This window comes from Macrotis lagotis, chromosome 4 (genome assembly GCF_037893015.1).
Source record: "Macrotis lagotis isolate mMagLag1 chromosome 4, bilby.v1.9.chrom.fasta, whole genome shotgun sequence".
Lineage (NCBI taxonomy): Eukaryota > Metazoa > Chordata > Mammalia > Peramelemorphia > Peramelidae > Macrotis > Macrotis lagotis.
In genome coordinates, this window is record NC_133661.1 from 177,464,232 (window position 1) to 177,491,320 (window position 27,089).

At 35.3% G+C, this 27,089-nt stretch overlaps 1 long non-coding RNA gene and 1 pseudogene across 1 annotated transcript in view; both read left to right on the forward strand.

The window, feature by feature from the left end:
- The window catches only part of LOC141520094 (uncharacterized), a 147,913-nt gene that overhangs the window by 25,133 nt on the left and 95,691 nt on the right, over window positions 1-27,089 (forward strand). The gene's annotated exons all lie outside the window — the stretch shown is intronic.
- On the forward strand, window positions 14,819-15,338 carry LOC141520477 (peroxiredoxin-6 pseudogene; annotated as a pseudogene).

Here is a 27,089-nt window from a genome sequence, read left to right on the forward strand (position 1 = left end):
AGATAAACAGCAAAAAGAAGAGGTTTTTAAGTAATCAAATAAGTATAAAATTGGGGTCAATCACAATATTTATAAAATATCTTGGTATCATTCTGCTGAAACATGCAAAAGACTTGCAAAGATTCAATGATAAAGTTTTCCTCATAACTGAAGGAATATTAAGTATTCATGTTAGGATAATGCCAACATGTAAAAAAATATTTCAGATGTTAATTTACTATTTTAATGTTATACCAGTTTTCAAAGGGGTACTTAATAAAACTTGATAAAATAAAAGATTCATTTGGAGAAATAATAAAAAAAATCTGCACTATCAAAGGAAATAATGAAAATAGCTTAAAGGGGAACAGTACTTCAGATCTCAAGCTACATCTCTCTCTATATATAATATTTTATATATATATATATATAAATGTATACATTTTAAATCATCAGTACTATCTAAAGTGATTAAAAATGGAGAGGTAAGTCAGTAGAATCAGCTAGGTAAGGAAAAATTGTTAACAACTGATGTATATAATCCAGTGTTTGATGAACTTCAATATCTTCGTACTGGATGCAAACAGGGAAGCACTTTGGCAGAAAGTCAGTTTTTTTTCAGTATTTACCATTTTCCATAATTAATTCTAAATGGGTACATTAAATTTTTATCAATTAAAGAGTATACTTTAAAAAATCAGAAGAAGAAAAAGATTATATATTTCTCAGCTGTGGGTAAGACATATTTTCAATCAAAAAGGGATAGAAACAGTTAAAAACAAACTGGTTATCCATTTTTTATTATATTATGACATAAAGCAAAGTAGTTTTATGTCAAAAGCAGTAGTATATATATATCTAGGATAATAAAGAAAGCAGTTAATTTTTCTTTCTTTCTTAATATATCATTTATTTATTTTTTCTAATTACATGCAAAGATACTTTTCAACAATCAATTTTTGGTAAGGTTTTAAGTTTCACATTTTCTTATATTCTTCCTTCCCCTTACAGAAATCAATATAATGTAGATTATACATATATAACTTTGTCAAATATATATCATATTAATCATTGTGAATTAATTATTATAATTAATCACAATTAATAATAGTGAAAGAAGAATCAAACAAAAAGAAAAAATCATAATACATAAAAACAAATTTTAAAAATTGAAAATAGTAAGACAGGTAAGCTATTCTTTGTTCTCCTAAGTAGCTTATAATATTATCTTTTATGTCTAAATCCTGCACCCATTTTGGGCTTATCTTGTTATAGGGGTGTGAGGTGTTAGTCTATTCCTTAGTTTTTGCCATATTGTCTTCCAGTTTTTCCAGCAGTTTTTATTGAAGAGTAAGTTCTTATGCTAGAAGCTGGAATCTTTCGGTTTAATGTTGTCTCTTTTGCACCTAATCTATTCCACTGATCCGCCACTGTGTTTCTTAGCCAGTACCAGACAGTTTTGATAATTGATGCTTTATAATATAATTTTAGATCTGGCATAACATGGCTGCCTTCTTTTCCATTTTTTCATTAATTCCCTCTATATTCTTGACCTTTTTTTTTCTCCATATGAATTTAATTACTATTTTTCTAGCTCACTGAGGTAATTTTTTTGGAAATTTCATTGGTATGGCCCTAAATAAGTAATTTAATTTAGGTAGAATTGTCATTTTTATTATATTCCTTGGCCTAGCCATGAACAGTTGATATTTCCCAAGTCATTTAGATCTGATTTTTTTACGTGTGAAAAGTGTTTTATAGTTTTTTCATAAGATGTCTGAATCTGCCTTGGTAGATAGACTCCCAAGTAACAGAATATTCAGAATATTTGTATACCACAATTGTTTAGCCATTCTTCAACTGATGGGCATCCCCACAATTTCCAATTCTTTGCCTTTACAAAAAGAACTGCTATAAAATTTTTGTATATGTGGGATTTTTACCCTTTTTGGTGATCTCTTTGAGATACAGACCTATAATAGTAATGCTGGATTAAAGGGTATACACAGTTTCATTGCCTTTTGGGCATAGCTCCAAATTGCTTTCTAGAATGATTGGATCAATTCGTAACTCCATCACCAGTGCAAAAACCTCTCCAACCTTGATCATTTCCTTTTTTTTTTTCATATTGACCAATCTTACAGGTGTGAGGTGATACCTCAGAGTTGTTATAATGTGCATTTCTTTAATCAAAAATGATTTGGATCATTTTTTCAATATGACTATGAATAGCTTTAATTTCTTTATCTGAGAATTACCTTTTCATATCCTTTGACCATTTATCAATTGAGGAATGACTTGTAATCTTATAAATTAGATTCCATCCTTTATATACTTCAGAAATGAGTCCTTTATCAGAAACACTAACTAGAAAAAAATTGTCTCCCAATTTATTGCATTCTTTTTAATTTGCTTCATTGCTTTTATTTGTGTAAAACCTTTTCAATTTCATGCAATCAAAATTATCCATTTTGTATTTTGTAATATTCTCTGTCTCTTCTTAATCATAAACTGCTCCCCTTTCCATATATCTGACAGATAAATTTAGCCTGTTCTCCTAATTGGCTTATAATATCACCTTTTATGTCTAAATCCTGCACCATTTCAACCTTATCTTAGTTTAAGGTGCGAGATGTTGTTTTATGCCAAATTTCTGCCATACTATCTTCCAGTTTTTTCCCCAAATGAAATTTTTATTTTATTTTTCCAATTACATGCAAAAATAGTTTTTCAACATTCAACTATTTAAAAATTTATGAAGTCCACATTTGTCTATCATCCTCCCTTCCCTCCCTCCAAGGTTGTGAACAGTTTGGTAAAAGTTGTACATGTATAATAGTGTTTAATATATTTCTATATTAGTCATGTTGTAAATTAGGAATGAGATCCAAGAGGAAAGAAAAAAAGTATGATAAAGAAAGGAAAAATATAAAAAGAAATTTAAAAAAGTGAACATAGTTTGCTCAGACTCCATAGTTTTTTTCTCTGAATGTGGAGATCTCTCAGGATTGGCCTTGATCTCTAAAATACTGAGAAGAGCTGCATCTATTATAACTAATCATCTCACAATAATGTTGTTATTGTGTTCAATATTTTCTTGATTCTGCTCACTTCACTCAGTAGTATCAGTTCATGCAAGTCTTTCCATGCTTCCCTAAAGTCCAACTGCTCATGGTTTGGACAATGTCCAAACAATCTGTAACATAACATTCTTATACCATAGCTTGTTCAGCATCCCCACAATTTTCCATTCTTTGCGACTACAAAAAGAGCTGCTATGCATATTTTTGAACATGTAAGACCTTTGCAGTTTTTAATAATTTCTTGGAATATAGACCTAGTATTGATATGAAATGTTTTATTGCTCTTTAGACATATTTCCAAAATAGTCTCCAGAATGACTCGATCACTTCACAACTCCACCTAATTGCATTAATGTCCAAATTTTCCCACATACTCTCCACCCTTTATCATTTTCCTTTTTTTCCCCATCTTAACCAATCTGATAGGCGTGAGATGGTACTGCAGAGTTGTTTTATTTTGCATTTCTCTAATCAAGAGTTATTTGAAACATTTTTTCTTATCACTTTAAGCAGTTTTCATTTCTTCATTTGAAAACTGCCTGTTCATAGCCTTTGACCATATATCAATTGGGGAATGAATTGTAATCCTCTAAATTTGATTCCATTCTCTATATATTTTAGAAATGAGTCCTTTATCAGAAATACTAGCTGTGAGAATTGTTTTCCAGTTTTTTACATTCCTTCTAATCTTGGTTGTATTGGTTTTATTTATGCAAAAACTTTTTAAATTTAAAATAGTCAAAATCATCCATTTTGTAATTTATAATGTTCTCTATTTCTTCTTTAGTCTTGATAATGACTTTAAGAATACCTTATTTCCACCAGTTGGTTTTATCTCACTCTTAAACTAACATTCTTCTATTTTATTAGCTTTTTCCTTAGTTTTGGAATAATACTTTGCTTTTTTTTAATCTAATTCTGTGATTCTTCAGTTTTTTTTGCCTTTCAGTTAAATAGTAAAGTAAAATTTTCCTTTCTCTCTTCCTCCTCCACTTGTTTTAAATATTAGTTTAAATATTTTTCCTTCTGTACTTTCTTTTTTTGCATTGAAAACCATTTTTATTTATTAATTGACTTACTTATTAATTAATTTATCAATCCATATGCACATGTATATTTTTGTGTTACAAAATTCCTTCCACCCTCTGTTCTGACCCCCTCCCCTCAGTAGCAAACAGTCAGGTTATCATTGTACATACTTATTTTTGATACACATGTTTACAGATTAGTCATTTTTGGTAAGAGGAAATGGGATTAAGGGAAAGAGATACGTAAGAGTGAATTTTTATAAATAAAGTATTCTTCAGATTTGGAAGGGTTTTTTTGTTATTTTGTTTTGTTTTGTTTTTCTTCTTCTGGATGGGGTTTATCTAGCTCTCTGAATTGCTGAGAGGAGCTGCTTCCATCAAGTTTGATGATGTCAGAGTGTTGTTGTTAAGGTGCACATTGTTCTCTAGGTTCGGCTCCCTTTGCTCAGCATCAGATTCTTTAAGGCATTCTATGTTTCTCTTGAGTCTGACAATTTATGGGTTCTTATAGAATAATGATATTCCATAGCATTCATGTACCATAACTTGTTTAGACATTCCCCAATTTATGATCATCATTCAATTTCCAATTCTTTGCCATTACAACAAGAAATGCAAAGAATATTTTGGAACATGTAGGACTTTTCCCCTTTTTTGTGATTTCTTCTGGATATAAGCAGGTCAAAGGGAATGAATTATTATTGCTCTTTGGTAATGGTTCCATATTGATCTCCAAAATGGTTGAATCTGTTCACAACTACACCATCAAAGCCTCAATGTCCCAATCCTCCTATAACCTCTCCAACATTGATTATTTTCCTTTTTTCTTATCTTGGCCAGTCTGATAGGTGTGAAGTGATTCCTCATTGTTCTTTTAATTTGCATTTCTCTAATCAGATTGAGTTGGAGCATTTTTCATATGATTATATATGGCATTAATTTCTTAACTTTCCCATTTAGCATTTGGGGAATGACTTGTAATGTCATAAATTTGATGCAGTTCTCTATTTCAGAAATGAGATTATTTTCCTTTTATATTCATTTATTTTATTCCATATTATTACAATAATTTTGTTATAAGAGTAACCATACCCCTCCCCCCCACCAAGAAGATGAAAAACCTCAAGAATAGTAAGAAAGAGAAAAAAATATGCTTCACTCTGTGTTCAGATTCCAATGGCTCTGTATCTGGGGTGAGTTGCCTTCTTTATCCTAAGTCCTAAGAGAAGTTGCTTCATTATTATTTCCCATAGTTGCTATTACTAGCTGTATTTCCCTCCACTCTATTCCTCCCCATTCTCATTTATTCTATTCCCTCTCTCCTTTCAGCCTGTTCCTGTCCAAATATGTGTTGTATCTGAATACCCTCTCCCCAAATCTTCCCTCTCTTCTATCACCCCCTTTCTCCCCCTCCCCCCTTCTCCCATTCCCTTCTTGTTTTTCTCTAGGGTAAGATAGATTTCCTCACCCTATTATGTGTGTATGTTATTTCCTCTCTGAGCCATTTCTGATGAGAATGAAGGCTCACTCATTCCCCCTTGCCTTCTTCCATTCCACTCTATTGATAAAGCTTTTTCTTGACTTTTATGTGAAATATCTTATCTCCTTCATCCTTTCCTTTCTTTTCCTCCCAGTACTTCCCTTTATCACCCATTGGCTCTATCTTTTTACTATATTATGCCATTATATTCCACTCCTTCATGTGCCCTGTCTATATATTCTCCTCACAGCTCTTATAAATAAGAAAGTTCATATGAGTTATCAATATCTTCTTCCCATGCAGGAATACAAACAGTTCAGTATCATTAAGTTCCTCATAGTTAGTCCTTCTCATCCACCCCCTCTATAGTTCACCAGAGTCCTGTACTTGAAGATTAAACTTTCTATTCAGCTCTGGTTGTTTCAGTAGGAAAGTTTGAAAGTTCCCTGTTTCACTGAAAGTTCATCTTTTCTCTTGAAAGATGATGTTCAAGGCAGTTGATTCTTGGTTATAAACCAAGATCTTTTGCCTTCTGGTATATCATATTCCAGTCCCTATGAACCCTTAATGTAGATGCTGCCAGATCCTGTGTAATCCTGACTATGGAGCCACTGTAGTTGAATTGTTTGTTTTTGGCAGCTTATAGTATTTTCTCTTTGACTTGGGAGTTTTGGAATTTGGCTATAATGTTCCTGGAAGTTTTTCTTTTGTGATCTCTTTCAGTGTCCAGTGAATTCCCTCAATTTCTATTTTACCCTCGGCTTCTAGGATCACAGGGCAATTTTGTTGTATTAGTTCTTGAAAAATAAAGTCTAGGCTCTTTTCCTGTTCATGACTTTCAGGTAACCCATTAATTTTTAAATTATTTCTCCTGGATCTGTTTTCGCGGTTGGTTGTTTTTCCAATGAGATATTTCACATTTTCTTCTAATTTTTGGCTTTTTGGGAAGAATTTTATTTCTTCTTGATTTGTCTCAAAGTCATAAGCTTTCTTTAGTTCCATTCTGCATTGAAGGAGCTATTTTCTTCAAAGAGAGTTTTTTTAATCTACTTTTCCAGCTGGCCAATTCTGCTTTTTTAAGGCATTCTTCTCCTCATTTGCCTTTTGTGTTGCTTTTTCCATTTGGTCTAAACTAGTTTTTAACATATTATTTTCTTCAGTATTTTTTTGTATTTCTTTCACCAAGCTACTGACTTGATTTTCATGATTTCTCTGCATTGCTTTCATTTCTCCTCCCAATTTTTCCTCCACTTTCCTTAATTGCTTTTCAAAGCCTTTTTTGAACTCATCCATAGTCTTGAGTCCATTTTCTATTTCTCTTGGAGGTTTTGGATTCAGAAATTTCGATTTTGTCATCATCTGAGTATGTATTTTGATCTTCCATGGGACCAAAGTAATTTTACATAGTCAGATTATTCTTTTTCTGTGGTTTACTCAGTTCCTCAGCCCAAGACTAATTTACAGCACTTCCAAGGCTTTGGGGTTTTGTGGGGGACACCCCACTGGGACTTTTACTCCTCCAAGGTCTTATGCTCTCTAGCCTGTGCTTTGATATGTAGATGACCATAGGTGTTCCCCTCTGCCCTGGAGTTGTGAGGAGGGTCCCTGTTCAGTTAGTATGGAAGGCCAAACTGCAACCAGGATCTGAGTGTGGTCAAACAGTCTTGCCTCAGGGAAAGCAGAGAGATTTCTGCAGTCTCTCCTGGCCCCCTTACCATCTGTGAACTGTGCTCTAGAGGTGCAGGCTTGTTTCCCCCAATTCTTGCTGCAGGTTCTGTGGCCTGTTCTCTTCACTCCACACTCATTCTGGTGTAGTAGAGTTCTCTTACTTTCCCTTCAAGCTGTTCCCAGGACTGGGCTGGACTGGGCTGCACTGTGGCCTGGACTTTTTTCAAACTTCAGATCCTTATGAAACACATCTTTCCCCGAACTTCTAAGTTATCTTGGACTGGCAAAATGTATTACTCAGTCTTTCTGTGGATTCTGCCCCTCTAAATTTTGACTAGAGTCATAATTTTATGACTTTTGGAGTTTTGGGTAGAAAGGAGTTTCCAGGAAATCTGTACTTCATAAAAAACCATTTTATTTTCATTATTGATCTTCCTTTTCTGTCTATTCTAGGCTTTTATTATTTGATTTAGATCCCTTATAATGATTTTTTCCTTCTTTAATTTCTGCATCCCTTTGAATTAATATTTCTAAGATACATGTTTTAGACTTCCTATTCTAAATATAATCAATCTTCAACATTTTGGGGTTTACTCTTCCTGAAAAATGTGCAAGAGTAGTAATCACAAATGTTCATAGACTGAAATAAAGGAGTTAAGTTCCCCTGTACCCCATACAATGCAGGGGATAGGATGGAGAGGGGTAGGGAAGTGATGTCAGAAAAACCATGAGGTAAGAAAGGGAAAGGGACTAACTACCATCTCTATCTTTCCTTTTGACTCTGGTTGGTCTGAGCTCTGCCAAATTCGAGACTGATAGCAGTATTTGCCAGTCTGGCATGAAGTTTATCTAACACCTTTATTTTATCTCTAAGATGCATCACTCACTTGGACTTATAGCCCAAAAATCTTCTGCATAATTACATCAAAAAGCTTGAATTTTAAAACTAATTTCATATAATGATAGGATTAATAAAACAAGTGAAGCATCTAGCAGGATACCAGCTACTCCACAAAGATGAGTACAACTCAACTAAATTTTTTTTCCTCTATTTTGTGCATAACCTCAAATGTGTGTTGTTGCCAACAAGAATGTAAAAATAAGGCTACTATTAAAATCATATGAATGCAGGAAGTCAAGAAAGTTAAACTTGCAAATCTTCAGCATTGATTGTCTTTTTACCTGTTCATTTTATCCCTCACTTTTAGAAATACTACTTTGCAGGAATTTTCCTATGTCCCTTGGTCATTGGTTGCACCTTCCCCCTTCATTTGTTCTTCTGTCTGCCTTATTTGTGTCTTGTTCTATCTCTGTGTGTCCTATTCTGTCTGTCTATGACTTCTTGAACATTTGGCTCCCATGAACCCTAATTTACCCTATTCATGCAGATTATATGCCCCTTCTGAGGTTCCCATCTCCCTTTATAGAATAACTTTTTTGCTCGTGGGAGATTTCATCAGAGGTTTTTCACTTCTACCACTGAAACAAGATTTCTTCCCTAATTTTAGCCCCTTCTTTTACCTCTTTACTTATTCTTTTTCAGGCTCTCTTTTTCCTGAGAGACTATGGGAATTCTTTTTACTCCTTTTTACATTTACCCCTCATTGTTAATCCTTGACTGGATTAGGGTATTTCACAAAGTCTTCATCATCCTTCTCCCCTTTCCCTTTTCTTGTTCCCTTCTCTTCTACAATTCAGTCCTAGAAAACTTTTGGTTCATCTATTTCCCAAGTGTTGTGAAGTTTGGTCCAGGATTTTCAGGCCTGTTTATTTACTATCCCTTCTTTTTTGCCTTCTGTTTGAGTTCTTGTGCAGCTTTGGAAAGATGTCTCTCAAAGGTCTCTTGTAAGGGGGCACATCTGTTCTGTCTTAATTATGCCAATGGTAGAGTGGCATACCCTCTGAGAGAATACTGAGATAAGAAAAAAGAGGGACTTATACCAGTTTGGTAATTAATAGGGTTTTTATTTGAGTTAATTACTTTAATTGGGGGAATTTACTCACAAGAGGCTAGTCATCCTGGTTTGCAGCAGGACAAAGTAGCATCATGTATCTCTGGACCACTCTCCAGTCCAGGTCAGGTATTGTACAGAAACAGAAGAAAGAGAGCATAGTGCAGGATGGTCTAGTATCATGTGCAAATTTTCCCATGGGAGCTTCTTTTGCTGTTTACATTTTCTTTTGGTGCTCATTTTTTTATTGAATGTCCATCTTTTTCCATTAATATCTTGAAATTCTTTGCTTTTCGGAACATATTATTATATTCCTTCTCTCAGTTTCTGGTGAGTGCAGAATAGTTTTATGTTATTTTAATTTTTTCTTTTATATTTGAAGGTCTTCTGGATTTGTAGAATTTATTGTTTGTCATTAGAATAATTAACTTGTATGTGTCTTAAAATTTGCAGCTTAAGGGTTTTGTTTTGTTTTGCTTTTCTGTAAGTGATCGATGGATTCTTTAATTTGGTACTGTTTTCTGTGCTCATACAGTCTTGGTAGTTTTCTTTATATTATTTATTACATTATAGTATACAAGTTTTTTGACTTGTAGTCTTCCGAGGAGACCTTATCCTTAAGTTGTCTCCATATATCCTGATTGAGAGATCAATAAGTTTTACTTATTTGGATATTATGTTTTATTTTAATGTTATTGCTATTTTATCTCTTCTGTATTGACCTTTAGTTCTGAATATTTGCATTCCCAGTTAGTTTCTTTATTATTGCTTCTTTAATGAGACTTGTTACCATATATTCAAGTTTTTCTATTATTTTTAAATTTTTTTCCATTATAGAAGACATAAATTCTGCTTTTGTAATAATTTTTTCCCCTTTAAACCATTTGGGAATATCCTGGTATCATGTTAGCTTGAGAGTTCCCTGAGAGTTCTTTATCAGGTAGTAATTAATTTTCCTTTCTTTTGCAATATTTATTCTAGATGCTTGAACTCTTTCAGATGATTTGGAGGTAATATTCCCTACTGTTATTAGTATCTTCCCTGTTGGTTTATCAGCATTTACTCAAAACCTTTAACTGAGTGTTGTTCTTCCTGAGTTCTTAATTTTAACCTACTCTTCCCCCATTTCCACCCCCCACTATTCTTTATTTTATGACTTTCTGCCCCATTGATTGTAGTTTCCCTGGTAACTGGAATTTAATGTAGTCTCAATGTACCCCTACTCTGGGCAAATCGTGTTTCCCCAGCCTTAATGACTTCTGTGAAAATAGAAGTGTCAGCAGATAGATTCTGTGTTCTTTTCTTTAGGCTTAGTGAAACACTGCTCAGCCACACACCTAAACACACATGCAAACTTGCCTTAATATATCCCAATTTTCTCTGGTCCTCAGTTCTTTGAGAATATTTAAATTGCTGCATAGATGGCTGTCATGCTACTCTCTCAGTCCAAACAACTTTCTTTTCAGTTGGAGAAGTGAATGGTAGAAATTCTGAACTTCTGAATCTATTGGAGCAACTTTACTACTCATGGTGGGAGGTGAGCAAGTTAAGGGTTTGTAATAAACTATCTTAGTTACCAGTTCAATGGAGTATTATCTTAAAGTTCTTGGTGTTCTAGACAGTGGAGACAGCTAATATTGTTTTATACATACACACACACACACAAACACACACACACACACACATATATATATATATATATATATATATATATATACACCCATATATATCTCTGAGTGAATCTTTATATGTTTAATACGCTTATTTGTGGATGTCTTCTGTAGTCATATGACTTGAACTTCTGACTTACCTTTTTCACTTTGAACAAGTCTTCTTAAGACCTCAGTTTCCTTCTCTTTAAAACAAGTTGTTCAGACTAGATGGCCTCTGGGCATGGGACCTATGATTTCATGGAGGAAATCCTCTATAAAAAAATCAAACATTATTTGTCAATGCAGGTCACTTTTACAACTTAGATTCTTACTAGTAATGTATGCCAGAAGTACAATTTGAACCCAGGTCTCCTTGGCTTCAAGACTAGGTTGTCACTCTGCCATTCAGCCTCTTATTATCTCTTATTGCCAATCTCTCCATACTCCACTCTTCAGTCATCCTTTATTACAGAATAAAAAAGGGAAGAAAAAGTAGTACAAGAAGATCAAGTAATAGATCAACTTAATTTGATATATTAATGTACTACATACATAATGTTCACCCCCCCCAAACTAAAAATAAAGTGGGACTGGGGAAGAAGACAAATGCATGCCCCTGCAAAATGGCCCTCTGGCTTTCTCTCCTGAGTGGGTGCAGCTGTTTGGGGGCCTCTCAGGGGTTCCCACACCAGAAGCCTGCACTTGGGCTTCTTGCTTGGGCTTCCTCTGGCACTGGCAGACCTTGGTGATCCTGAAAGAGCCTGAGGCTCTGGGGCCTCCCATACCTGGCCACTTGGAGAAGCTGATGGAGGAAGGTCTGCAAGGTGTTGGGGCTGTGGGGGAGCATGGGAGCGCGGTAGGCTGACCTGGGCAGTGGGGTGGAGGTTGAGAGAGAGTAGTGCGGGGTGAAGAGAAGGCAAGATACCAATCTACTGAACTGAGGTCACCGAAATAGCTGCTATGGATAAAATGAACCAAACAAATGTATTCATTCTTAAGGAAGTTACCTTATACTGATAGGATATGATGTATAAAATAGTTAATTCTGTTTAGTGTGACATAGTCACATGTATTTATGACTGTACACATACATATGTGTCTGTATATACACATGTGTACTTCCAGGGGACATGTGTGCCCCATAGTAGGAGGCATTTCCAAGATCCACTCTATGTGCTATCTACTATGGAATAACTTTCCTTATGGTCCTAGTTAACTGTTAGCATATGGAAAGATATGAGGTAGGCCTTGGGAAGATTCAAGGAGTCAAAGAGCTAAAGGTAAAGTGGGAGTGTAGAAATGGTAGTGCCTAGATCATAGGCAATGATTAGTTAGTCAGTTTGTTTGAAATCAAAATTCATGAAGGCTATTTATGAAGTGATAAATAGTTGACCCTTGATATTCGGTGAGAGGAGGGAAACATGCCCAGGAATATGAAAAACTTCAAGTAACTATAGGTACTACTCCAAATCTTTATTTTTTATAATTCTGATCATATTAATTTAATACACAAAACAAGTAAAACAACATACTGCCCTCATAAAAAAGTTGAGCTTTGACAGGAGAGATTATTATTCACTTAGTATGCAGCTGCCAGTTTAGCTAAAGCAACTGGGTTTCAGGATTTCCTGTGACTCCAAGTCACACAAAGAGTGAAGATCAAGGAGTGGCCCCGAATTGACAGTCAAGCAAGACAATATGACCTAACTCAATCCCCTCCTCCTCCCTATCCTCCCTCTCTGTACTAGCAAAAAGAAAAGAATGAAAAGGTTTAATAAAGTGTTACCTAACCATCCAGATGGTGAGGATAAACTTCAGGATTATAACTATCTTATTGAAATAATGTAACTTGTCTCAGAATGCAAGGTCTAGGAACAGTCTTCCCAGTTAGTAGAAATAGCTTATCAAAAAAACAGGTGGCATTACAAGTCTCATTTGGAATGCAAGATCTTTCTTCTAATAATAATCTAAAAATAATTGTTTTGTTTTCTTAATATATCTTAACCTTGACAGGACATCACTAGGAATATTAACCCTAAGAAGGTTTTATTGGAAATATTCCACTCAATAATATACAATATGCACTTATGATAGTATTTTGTTTAGTTTTCTGTACATATATATATGTTTGTAAATTTTAGCAGTATGCTTCAAATCTTCAAAGAATGTCATTTAATTATAAATGCCCAGCCCTTTAGTAACCAAAATTGTGAAGTTGAAACCTGGGAAGGTCTAGGGATGACTATATTCCTGAGACTATGCCAGATTTTTAGGAGATAAATGAGAGGGAAAAAGTTACTTTGTTTTTCTGAGAGTTTGACTGTGTAAGAGGGACATAGGATGAGAGCTTTTTTTCATAAACTAATTAAATTAGGGAGTGAGGCAGCAGAGTCAGTAAAGCATTTGGTATTGGATTTAACTTGAGTTCAGATGTGGCTTAGACATTTAACAAGCTTTGTGACCCTGAGCAAATCACTTAACCTTTCTGTGCCCATTTTTTTTTTAATCTGTATAATAAGAGTAAAAGGAGCATCTACTTCCAAAGTTAGGAGGATAAAATAAGGTGTTTGTAAAGCCCTTTCAAATTTTAAAATGATGTTTAATGCTACCTGTTATTAATAATTGCTATTTTCTCTGTGTGTGAATTAGAGAATTCTGGGGCCAGTCCAACACTTCTCAACCTCAGGTTTTCGTAACTCTAGATGCAGCACTTTGTCCTCTGTACCACTTTGCTGTTAGAGGAAATTTATAACTCAGAATTCCCCAGAACCTGGTTGAGCAGCAATAGTGAATAAACAGCATTACAGAGAATCCCAGAATACTATGTGCCTTCCCTATTCAGATCATGATTCTTCATTGAAATATCTAATTTTATGCCTAACCAATTTGATGCTTTTTAAATTTTCCACTTGGGCAGTGTCCCACTTATCTTGCCCTGGTAAAAGCTCAGGTTAGAACCTCTTGTTCATAATTTGGGATATGGGTCTTAACAGCACAATAATGTAAAATATTAGTACCAAACACTAATACTAAAACTAAAATACTAAAGTATCCACTTTCAATAGTGCAATTTAGAAAAAAATACTTCCCACTCATTCCCTCCAAACAGTAATCTGTAGTAATTCTACACTACTAAGTACTTCAGGTATTTTTATTTATTTTTTAAATTTTCTAAAACATTTTAGTAACAAGATGATGCAGTGTATTTTCACTATTCCTCTTTGGTAGTGTAGTCAGTGTTTAAATTTTAATTCAGAACAATACCATAGCATAGCAACAAATTATTTGGAATAAATGTCAGAATTAATTATCCTTTTAAAAATATTTAGTATGCTTTTTCTCATATCTTTATATACCTTATTTGCATATAGTTTGCATGTTGTCTATTCCATTAGACTGTAACCTCCTTAAGAAGCAAAACTTTAAGCTTTCCTTGTCTGCCCAGTGTGTGGCACAAAGTACTTAATATGTGTTAGTAATCGACTGACTTCAAATGACATAGATATAACATGATGAAGGAAGAAAATTGCTTTTCATATCTACGATGAGGAAAAATTTATATGTAAATAAGCAATGGAGACAATCATATAAGATTAAATGAACAATTTTGATTATGTAAAATTAATGTGCTTACATAAACATTTAATATAGTAAATATTAGAAAGGAAATAAGTAATAATAAAGACATCTTTGCAGCAAGTTTCTCTCATAAAAGCTTCATATCCAAGTATCACATTTATAAAAATAAGAAACATTCTCTAGTTTATAAATAGTGAAAGGGCTTTGGACAAATGAGCAACCAGGTTGGCTACAGCTTCTTTATCCCTCTCAGTTCTCTTATTCCTCACCACTGCAACTATGCTCAGAAGTCTGCTACTCAGAGATGAGGGCCCTGAATTCAATGTAGACACCATGACTGACTACATTTATTTCTCTGACTTTCTAAAAGTCATTTACAATAATGTAAAAGTCATTTATGACATTTACGACCCATATATTGAATTATGAATTTCTCAGAGACTGATGGGGCATTCTGTCATCCCACCCTTAGGGACTTTATTCCAGTGTATACAACAGAATTGGTCCTTGCTGCAAAGTTGGCCTTAGAATTTGCTAAGTGGAATGTTAAGATGATTGCCCTTTCTCTTGACTCTGTCCAAGACCATCTTGTCTGGAGTAAGGATATCAGTGCATACTGGGCATATTAAACCTAGATGAATGGAAAGGGCAGGGTATGTCAGTACTCATGTGATATTGATTTTTGATTCCATTAAGGAATCGAAGCTGTCTAACATATACTCAACAACTACTGGCAGGGACTTTGATGAGATACTCAAAATGGTTGATTTCCTTCATTTCACTGTGCAAGAAGGTTGCTACTCCTGTTGACTGGAAATGTGGATATAGTGCATGGTTCTTATATTTCTGAAGAGGGTCCTAAGTAACTGTTTCCTAAAGGCATTTTCACCAAAAAGCTCCCTTCAGGCAAGAAATAACTATAGTACCGCCATCAGCCATAGCTTACTTGAGCAAGACCATGCTGGGGTTGATCTCAGGCTCCCTTGAAGATCAGCTTGCCAATTATGTCTTACTTCAAAAATTGATTTGAACATCTTGGAGTGTGGAAAGTCAGGAATCTTTGGTCAACTATACTAATGAATTTAAATGTCAATGGTGGTAAAAGTCACCCATGATTCCCATCCCTTGTGCCTTTACCAGCATTTCCCTTGGGTCATTGAGTACTCTGCTGGCTATCTCTGGGATGGTATTGTTTAGTATTTATTTTGTGAGATCTGTTTTAGTATTTATTATCAACCAACCAGTATTGTTGGTATTTGGGAAAGGGGATACCTAGGAGCTTTGTGGGAGTAATTCTTTAACTGACCTAATAGACAAATCATCTCTTTTTCTAATTTATCCACTTGAGGGAAGAGATGATTTAACATATCTTGTTTTGAGTTTCACCTACTGAAGTATATGACCACCAACTTATAATAATTTAGGTATTTCAGATAGTATTTTTTCCCTCAAATGTTGAGTGTTTTTTTTAAATGTTGAATGTTCTAACCACAGTTAGAAAAAAAAAACTTGGAAATTATTATATTTCTAGCGGATAAAAAGGAAATCGTATCTGACTGAATTGTTTTTGATTGGAAAAAAGAGGTATCTAATTATATTACAGTATGTGATTATAGAGAAGCTTCACAATGCCTGTTGAGTAATATGTAGAATGGTGGATGAACATAATTATGGGTGCCTTTTTATTTTTCTATTTTATTTTTTAAAAGTTTATTTATTTATTTTGCATTTTATAATTTTCCCCCTAATTTACTTCCCTCTCCCCACCCCTCTCGGAAGGCAGTCTACTAGTCTTTACATTGTTTCCATGGTATACATTGATTGAAGTTGAATGTGATGGGAGATTTTATCCTTAAGATGGGTGTCTTTTTAAAAAAGTCATACATCTGGTCCTAGAAAACTGCTCTTAAATGTTCATAATAATAATATTTAATTATGTTTACTAAATGGAAAGGAAGGAATTAAGATACTAATTCTTTACTACAACATGTCTCTGTAATGGATAAATTTGTGTTTTTTTGATAATTTACCTTTAGGGGAACTACAAATAAAAGCTTTTCAAAACTTGAAAAAATAGTGAAGATATGAATAGACATCATTTTCCAAAGAAGGAAATCTGAGCTGTCCAAAAACCATTTTACAGGGCTGCATGTCATTATTAATTAGAGAAATATAAATTAAAACTATGAATTTCTACCTCATTGACAAAGATGACAAGAAAACAGCAAATACTGGCATTTGAGGGCTGCAAGTACACTAGTACACTATTGGTGGAGCTATAAATTAGTTCATTCTAGGTGTACTATTTGGAAATTACCTCGAACTTTGTTTTGGGGATAATTTGCTTGTCAGAAGCCTTTTCCTATATAAATGGATATACTGTGGTAAATCCACCATATAATTTGTACCTTGAAATTGTATTCTTGGTTTTACTTGTGTAGAAGATTCTAAGATTAAATTGGATTTAAGAGTAAATAATATTTCAGATATTTTTGGTCATGCTAGTTGAATATAAAATTCTATGTGATTTGGATCAGAGTTCTTTGATCAGTGATGCATTTTTTTAGCTATTTTCAAAATCCTGTTTTATTTTCCTTTCTTTCTTTTTTATTCTCATTTTGTACAAATGTGTTTTTTTACATTAATAAAATATTCTTGTTTAAGAGTAAATGAAATACCCCTCCCCCCATGAATATAGACTTGCTTGAGTGATAAAGTAAGGGGGAGAGAAAAAAATTAAAATTAAAAAGAAATACTAATAATTGTAGGTATGGCCAGGTGATGCAATGGACAAAGCACCAGCCCTGAAGCCAGGAGCATCCAAGCCCACATCCAGCCCCGTAGACCTAACAATCACCCAGCCATGTGACATGCAAGCCACTGGATCTCCACTGCCCTGCAAAAACCAAAAAGAAGAAAAAAAAACCCAAAATAAAATAAAATAGTAATAATATTAGGGGTGGCTGGGTGGCAGACAAAGCATTGGCCCTTGAGCCAGGAGCACCTGAGTCCAAATCCGACCTCAGTCACCCAAAGATCACCCTGCTATGTGGCCCCAGGCAGGCCACCCAGCCCCATTTGCCCTGCACCCTCCCCCAAATAATAATAATAAAAAATGTGCTTCAGTCTTTGTTCAAACAACAACAACTCTGTCATGGGTAGATCACATTCTTTATGGTAAATCCATCATAAAATTTACTTCCATATTTTTCCAATGTTGCCATTGCTGATCGCAACTCCCTCCTTTTTTATTTCTCCACTACCATGTACTATATTTTCTCTCTCACTCTGAATCTGCTGTAGGGTCGCTGAGTGGCACAGCAGACAGATCCCTGGTCCTGGGGCCAAGAGGCCCTGAGCCCCCATACTACTCATAAGGCCCAGTATCCACCTGGCCCTATGGTCCTGGAAAGGCTTTCCAATCCCAGCTCCTTGCAAAAAATAAAAAAAGAAAATATGTTATATCTGACCACTCTCCCCCCACGGTCCATCCTTTCCACCATGACTCACATTCCCCCCCCTTCCCCCTGATCCCCCCTCTCTCCTTCTTAAACCCATTGAGTATATATGCTGTTTCCTCTCCTGGCCACCTCTGATGAGAGCAAAGGTTCCCTCATTCCCCCTTGCCTCTCCCCTTCCATATCATTGCAATAGCTCATTGTAATAAAGAAAAATCTTATTATATGAAATATCTTGGCCTATTCCCCCTCTCCTTTTTCTTTCTCCCATTACATTTCCCTTTTTTTCTATTGACTCCATTTTTACACCATATTTTATCTTCGAATTCAGCTTTCTCCTGTGCTTCAACTATAAAAGCTCTCTCTACCTGCTCTATTAACTGAGAAGGTTCATATAAGTTTTATCAGTGTCATTTTTCTATGCAGGAATACATGCAGTTCATCATCATTAAGTCTCTCATATTTTCCCCTTCTCCTCCAATCTCCATGCTTCACCTGAGTCCTGTATCTGAAGATCAAACCTTCTGTTCAGCTCCGGCCATTCCAAAAAGAACATTTGAAATTCCCCTGGTTCATTGAAAGTCTATCTTTCCCTGGAAGAGGACATTCAGCCTTGCTGGGTAGTTCATTCTTGGCTGCATTCTAAGCTCTTTTGCCTTCTGGTATATTATATTCCAAGCCCTACGAGCTTCCAATGTAGTTGCTGCTAAGTCCTTTGTGATCCTGACTGCAGCTCCATGATATTTGAACTGTGTCCTTCTGGCTGCTTGAAATATTTTCTCTTTGACTTGTGAGTTCTGGAACTTGGCTATAATATTCCTAGGTGTTGGTTTTTTGGGATCTCTTTCTCAGGGGGATTGGTGGATTCTCTCCATTTCTATTTTGCCCTCTGCTTCTAGAATATCAGGGCAATTTTCCTTTAGGAATTCTTTGAAAATGATGTCAAGGCTCTTTTCCTGATCATGACTTTCAGGTATTCCAATAATTTTTAAATCATCTTTCCTAAGTCTGTTTTCCATATCAGTTGTTTTTTTTAATGAGATATTTCACATTTTCTTCTAATTTTTCATTCTTTTGGTTTTGAAGTATTGATTCCTGATTTCTGGTAAATTCATCAATCACCCTGAATTCTATTCTTTGTCTGAAGGATTTGTTCTTCTCCTCAGAGAGTTTTCTTATCTCTTTTTCCATCTGGCCAGTTTTGCTTTTTAAACCATTCTTCTCCTCAATAACTTTTTGAACTGTTTTATCCATTTGAACTAAGCTGGTTTTTAGCATGCTATTTTCTTCAACATTTATTTCCTTGACTAAGCTGCTGACTTCATTTTCATGTTTTTCCTGCATCTCTCTCCTTTCTTTTCCCAGTTTTTCTTCCAACTCCCTCATTTGATTCTCAAAGTCTTTTTTGAGCTTTGTCATAGCCTGATCCCAATTTCTGTTTTTCTTAGAGTCTTTAGATGCAGGAGCTTGTGCTTCCTCATCTTCAGACTGAGTATTTTGATCCTTCTTGGGCTCATATGCAAAATATTTCTCAATGGTCTTCCTCTTGTTTCTCTGCTTGCTCATTTTCCCAGCCTGGGCCTGGTTTTGGGGTGCTTCCTGAGCTTTTGGGACACTCCAACAAGGGTCTCAGTGTGTGAGTCTCTGTCCTCCCTCCTGTTCTGTGAATGACCATAAGTGCCCACCTCTGCCACGGGGCTGAGGTGGGGGGGCCCTGCTGTTCTATGGGGGGGCCTAGACTGCAATCAGGATCTGAATGTGGTCAGAGCCCCAGAGTCCTGTTCCAGGGGCAGAGGACAGAGCTCTGCAGTCTCTCTCTCTCCATTCCCCTTCCTCAGCTCAATGGGCTCATGCCCTGGAGCCTCTGCCTGCTTCTGTTTCCAGATCTGGGCTGCTGAAAGACCACTAGCCTGAGGGCTGGGCTCCACATGCTAGCTCTGGCAGAGCTCCCCTGATGTTCCTCCACTTTCTGCCTGGTGCTCCCCGGGGTGTAGCTCAGGAGACTGCCCCACTGCTGTGAGCTGTGGTTCCCAGTGCCCTGGGGCTGCCTCCAGGAGGCTGAAGTTCTTTCCCTCTGGCAGGCCGCCCTTCCCACCCCAGGGAGCAGAGCCTTTCTGCTCTTTTCCAGGTTACCTTGAGTAGGATAACTGCCTCTCTGGGTCCCTCTGGGGGTTCTGTCTCTCAAAAGTTTTGTTGGAGTCCTTAGTTTTGAAGTTTTATCAGAGAGCGCCTAAGACTTGATCCTTTCTTGTTGCCATCTTGGCTCCACCCCTCCAAAATCCTGTTTTCATCCTTGAAGATCTGGAGTTTGAAAATGAATGAGGTCTTTTATTCTCTCATTGCTATAATTAACATTTCTATTATGATTTTGAATAATGTTGATAATGTTTATCCTTGCTTCATCCCTGATGTTATTGGGAAAGTTTTTAGTTTATCCTCATTACAAATAATGCTTGCTGATGGGATCGATAGATACTACATATCATTTTAGCAAAAGGTCCATTTTTCCTATGCTTTTTAGTGTATTTAATAGATATGGTGCTGTATTTTTGTCAAAGCTTTTTCTGCATTTATTTTTTAAAATGTAAATATTTTATTTGCTTTCTAATTATATACAATAGTAATTTCTACCTATTATTTTTGTAAGGTTTTGAATTTTACAATTTTTCCCCACCGTCCCTTCCTTCCCTTTCTCCCAACAGAAGACAATCTGATAATTTTTGCCATATTTTCATGCTATTCATTGATCAAAATTGAATGTGTTGAGAGGAAAAAAAAAACATATCCATGAGGAAGAAGTAAAATTTTAGAGACAGCAAAATTATATGGTACATAGGAACTTTTTTTTTTTAATTCAAGGTAATAATCTGGCCATTGTTTAAACTCCATCGTTATTTTTCTGGATGCAGATGGCATTCTCCATCACAGATAGCCTAAAATTGCCCCTGATTATTAGACTGATGCAATGAGCAAATCCATTAAGGTTGATTATCACCCTACCCCATGTTGTTGCTGTGGTGTACAGTGTTCTTCTGGTTCTGTTCATCTTGCTTAGGATCAATTCGTGCAAGTCTTTCCGGGTTTCTCTGAAATCCCATCCCTCCTGATTTCTAGTACAATAATAGTATTCCATAATGTACATATACCACAATTTGTATAGCCATTCTCTAATTGATGGGCAAGCCCTTGATTTCCAACTCTTTGCTACCACAAACAGCATTACTATGAATATGTTTGAACAAGTGATATTTTAACTCTTTTTCATGATCTCTTCAGAGAATAAACCCAGTAGTGGTATTGCTGGATCAAAAGGGGTACACATTTTATTGTCCTTTGGGCGTAATTCCAAATTGCTCTCCAGAAATGTTGGATAAGTTCACAGATTCACCAAGAATGCATTAGTGTCTTAGATTTCCCACAACGCTTCCAACATTGATCATTGTCCTTTCTGGTCCTTTGGGCTAATCTGAGAGTTGTGAGGTGGTACCTTTGAGATGTTTTAATTTGCATTTCTCTAATTAGTAATGCTTTACAGCAATTTTTCATATGACTATAGAAAACTTTGATTTCCTCATTTGCAAATTGGCTTTGCATATCCTTTGTCAGTTGAGGAATGGCTTGCTTTTTTTTTTATAAATTTGGCTCAGTTTTCTTTGTGCTTTAGAAATGAGTCCTTTGTAAAAAAAACTAGTTGTAAAAATTATTTCCCAATTTAATACATTTCTTTTGATCTTGGTTACAGTGGTTTTGTTTGTGCAAAAAGCTTTTTAACTTAATGTAATCAAAATTATCTAGTTTATTATCTTGTTCCTCTATCTCTTCGTTGGTCATTAACTGCTCTGTTTATCATAGATCTGACAAATGAACTATTCCTTATTCTTTTGGTTAGCATATAATATTGTCTTTTATGTCTAAATCCTGCATCCATTTTGATCTTATCTTGGTATTGGGTGTGACATGTTGTTCTAATCTAATTCTCTGCCATATTATTTTCCAATTTTCCCAGAAGTTTTGATCAAAAAGTGAGTTCCTATCCCAGAGGCTGGACTCTTTGGGTTTATCAAATAGTAGATTAATCATTTCCTGCTATCTCTTTTGCATCTAGTCCATTCCACTGATCCACCACTCTGTTTCTTAGCCAGTGCCAGATAGTTTTGATGTCTGATGCTTTATAATATAATTTTATATCTGGTAAGACTGAGCTATCTTCCTTTGCTTTTTATAAAAATTAAATTCTTTGATATTCTTGACTTTTTCTTTTCTACTATGAATTTAGTTACAATTTTTTCTAGCTTATTAAAATAATTTTTTGGAAGTTTGAGTGCTATGGCACTAAATAAGTAATTTAATTTAAGCAGAATTGTCATTTTTTTATTATATTAATTTTGCCTATCCACAAGCAGTTGATATTTGCCCAGTTTTTTAAATCTGATTTCATTTGTGTGTGAAAAGTGTTTTGTACAATTCTTTGAGTTTCTGAGTCTTTCTTGGCAGATAGACTCCCGAGCATTTTAAGTTGTCTGAAGTTATTGGAATGTCTAATGCTGAGGATTTAGGTGGGTTTATTTTATATCCTGCAATTTTGCTAAAGCTACTAATTATTTCTAGTAGTTTGTTAGATGTTTTTTGGGATTCTCTAGGTATAGCATCATGTCATCTGCAAAGTGAGAGTTTTTTCTCTTCCTTCCCAATTCTAATTCCTCCAATTTGTTTTCTTCTCTTATTGCTAAAGCTAAAATTTCTAATACAATATTGAATAGTAGTGATGATAATGGGTATCCTTGTTTCACCCCTGATCTTATTGGGAATGTCTCTAGCTTATCCCCATTGAATATAATGTTTGTTGATGGTTTCAGATAGATATTGCTTATCATTCTAAGGAACAATCCATTTATTCCTTTGCTCTCTAGTGTTTTTAATAGGAATGGGTGCTGTACTTTGCCAAAAGCATTTTCAGACTTCTGGACAATATGGCAGCAAGAAGACAGGCACTGTGTTAAGTGCTCCTCTTTCCCCTCAAAAACAATATAAAAGAAACCTCTTAACAGAAATTGGATTGACAAAACCCAGAAAGAGAAGCTAGGAGAAGAACACCTACCAAGAAGTTCTGTCTCAGGGGACTGTGGGTAAACCAGGAGATGAGAGCAGAGGATCACCATGGGGATAGCAGCTGGGGGAAGCCAGAGGGCCAGCCTCAGCCATAGAGACTTTGGTGAGTGGTGGGTGTGAGATCCAACTTTAACTTCAGAGACTTTGGCTGGGGGAAAGGAGCTATGGGAGGGTGAGTTCCAGTACAGAGAGTTTCGGAGTTCACATGGAGAAAGACCAGCTGGGCTGGGGACCTGAGCTTCATACTTTCAGCAGAGCCCTTTTCCCAGAACAAATAATAAACAAGGCCCCACCCCCTCAGGGCAATAGAGTTCACTCAATGGAAAGAGATTAACTCCCTCCCCCAGGGCTCAGTACATTGTTCAAGGTCAACTCAAACCCTGCTGCTGAGGGTCCCAAACACTCCAGAGAAAGCACCCAGCACTCCCTAAGGGCCTGCCCTTGGAATTACTAAACCAAGTGAGCAAAGATTCTAGGATCTTCAAAAGCAAACCTCTGAGAGCCAGTGTCACCACCCACCCCAACACATGATCCAAGAGATAGATAGAAAGGCCAGTGAAAGGGGTGGGGTGGGGGGGCATGGAGAAATAATTAGAAGAAACAGATTCTAACCCAGAGAGATTTAGCACTTCTGAGGAGAATATGAATTGGTCTCCAGCCCAGAAAGACTTCCTTGAAGAAATCAGGAAGGAGTTTGGAAGTCAGTTGGAAAAATTGGGAAAAGAAACCCAAGAGAAAATAACACTTTGCAACAAGAAAACACATCCTTGGAAAATACAATTGGCCAAATACAAAATGAGAATAATTCTCTCAGATCTTCAATTGGGCAAATGCAAAAAAAAAATAATTCTTCCCAATCCTCAACTGGGCAAATGCAAAAAGAAAATGATTCTCTCAAAACTACACTTGGGCAAATGGAAAACTCCTTCAAAAATAGAATTGACCAACTGGAAAAGGAGTTGCAAAAGGCAAATGAAGAAAATTCTTCTCTTAAAAAAAAGAATGGAATCAATGGAAATTAATGACTTCATGAGACAACAAGATTCTGTTAAACAAAATGAAAAGATTGAAAAATTAGAAGAAAATGTAACATACCTCATCAGCAAAATTACTTACCTTGAGAACAGATTAAGAAGAGACAACCTGAGAATTATAGGCCTTCCTGAAAACATTGAAGAGAAAAAAAAAGCCTGGACTTAATATTACAGGACTTAGTGATGGAAAATTGCCCTGATATCATGAAACCAGAGGGCAAAAATAGTTATTGAAAGAATACATCAATCACCTCTGGAAAGAGATCCTAAAATGAAAATACCAAGGAATGTTGTGGCCAAAGTTCAGAACTATCATATATAATAGAGAAAAATCCTGCAAGCAGCCAGGAAAAAAAAAATTTAAATACCAAGGAGAACTAATAAGGAATATGCAGGAACTGACTGAATCAACATTAAGGGATTGAAGGTCCTGGAATGAGATATTCCAAAGAGCAAGGGAGCTTGGAATGCAGCCAAAGCTGGCAAAGCTGAGCCTTCTTTTCCAGAGGAAAAGATGGACATTTAATGAACTGAAAGACTTCCAGAATTTCCTGAAGAGAAGACCAGAGCTAAACAGAAAATTTGGACATCAAACAATAGGCTCAAGAGAAACATGAAAAGGTATAAAAAAAAGGGTAACAAAAACTGCTATCCAATAAGATGAAACTGGCTGTATACCCACTTGGGAGAAAGAGTATCTTTATTAGAGAGAATATACTTAGTCAGAAGTGATAGATACTCATAATTTTCTGTGACTCAGATAGAATGATTTAAAAACTATACAGCCTTAATAAGGGGGACAGTAAGGAGATGGGAGGATGGAGGAGAAGAGGTACAAAATACCCATTTTAATAATGGGGAAGAAGGGAGGAGGTAAGAACCAAATGAATCTTCATGTCATCAGACTTGGCTTAAAGTTAGCAGACTCACTCAGTTAAGAAACTTGTTTTATCTTTCAAGTATTAAAAGGGGAAAGGGGAGGGGGAGGGGGAGAAGGAGAAAAGGGGGAATTAATAGAAGGAAGGGAAGAAGGGAGAAAAGGGAAAGGGGAAAGACATGGGAGAGGATTGATGTAGGAGGGCAAACACACTGAAGGTGGTGGTATACAGAAACAAAACACTGGGGAATATGGATAAAGGGGAAAAATACAAACTGAAGGAAGGTAGCGTGGAGGGCAATAAAGACGTAGTAATTATGATTTTGAATGTGAATGGAATGAACTCTCCCTTAAAAGGTAAGCGAATAGAAGTGTGGGTTAAAATCCAGAATCCTACAATATGTTGCTTATAAGAAACTTATTTGAAACATAGAGATACATAAAGAGTAATATAAGTATAAATGTATTTAATATAATTTGTTTATATATTTTGCTTTAGCTGAAGTGAAAAAAAAACAGGGGTAGCAATTCTTATCTCAGACAAAGCAGCTGCAAAAATAGATAGTGTTAAAAAAGATAATAAAGGAAACTATATGCTCCTAAAAGGTACCATAAGCAATAAAGTGATTTTAATAGTAAATAAGTATGTACCCAATGGCATAGCATACAAATTCTTAGAGGAGAAGTTAAAAGAGCCACAGGAAGATACAGACAGAAAAACTCTACTAGTGTGAGACCTCAACCTCCCACTCTCAGATTTATATAAATCTAATCATAAAATAAATAAAAAGGAAGATAAGAAGATAAATAGATTGTTAGAAAAACCTAGATATGATAGACCTATGAAGGAAATTGAATGGATATAGAAAGGAATATACTTTTTTTTCTGCAGTATATGGCACTTACACAAAAAATGACCATTTATTAGGGCATAAAAACCTAATGATCAATTGTAGAAAGGCAGAAATAGTGAATACATCTCTCTCAGATCATAAGGCAATAAAAATCATATGCAATATTGGGCCAGGGAGATATAGACCCAGAACTAATTGGAAATAAAATAGCATCATTTTAAAGAATGAGTGGATCAAGGAACAAATTATAGAAAGAATTAATAATTTCATACTAGATAATCACAATAATGAAACAATATTCCAAAACCTATGAGATAAACTCAATGCAGCTGTCAGGGGATATATTTATTATATCTTTAAATGCTTACATGAAGAAATTTAGAGAAAGAAGAAATCAATGAACTAAATATGCAACTAAAGCATTAGAGAAAGAACAAATTAACCCCCCCAATTAAATACCAAATTAGAAATTCTAGAAATTAAAGGAGAAATTAATAAAATTGAAAGCATGAAAACTATTGAACTAATAAATAAAACTAAGAACTTGTTTTATGAAAAACCAATAAAATTAATAAACCTCTGGTTAATTTGATTTAAAAAAGGAAGACCATTTGCTCATATCATGAATGAAAAAGGTGAACTCACCACCAATGAGGAAGAAATTGAAGTAACAATCCAGAATTATTTTGTCTAACTCTATGCCAATAAATTTGACAATCTAAATGAAATGGACAAATATTTACAAAAATATAAGTTTCCCAGATTAAATGAAGAGGAAATTAAAAGCCTAAATAACCCTATCTCTGAAAAAGAAATTCAACAAGCAATTATTGAACTCCCTAAGGAAAAATATTCAGGGGCAGATGAATTCACAAGTGAATTCCATCAAATATTTAAGGAACAGGTGTTTCCAATTCTATATAAACTCTTTGGAAAAATAGGTGAAGATGGAAGTCTGCCTAACTCTTTCTATGCCACCGATCTGGTGCTGAAACCTAAACCAGGAAGAGTCAAAATAGAGAAAGAAAATTATAGACCTATCGACCTGATGAATATAGATGCAAAAATCATAAATGAAATCTTAGCCAAATGGTTACAACAAGTTATCACTAGGATAAAGCATTATGACATGTTAGGATTAATCCCAGAAATGCAGGGTTGGTTCAATATTAGGAAAACTGTTAGTGTAATTAATTATATCATTAACATACCTATTAAAATCATATGATCATATCAACAGATGCTGAAAAAGCTTTTGACAAAATACAACACCAATTCCTACTAAAAATACTAAGAGAGTGTATGAATAAATGGATTGTAACTTAGAACAATAATC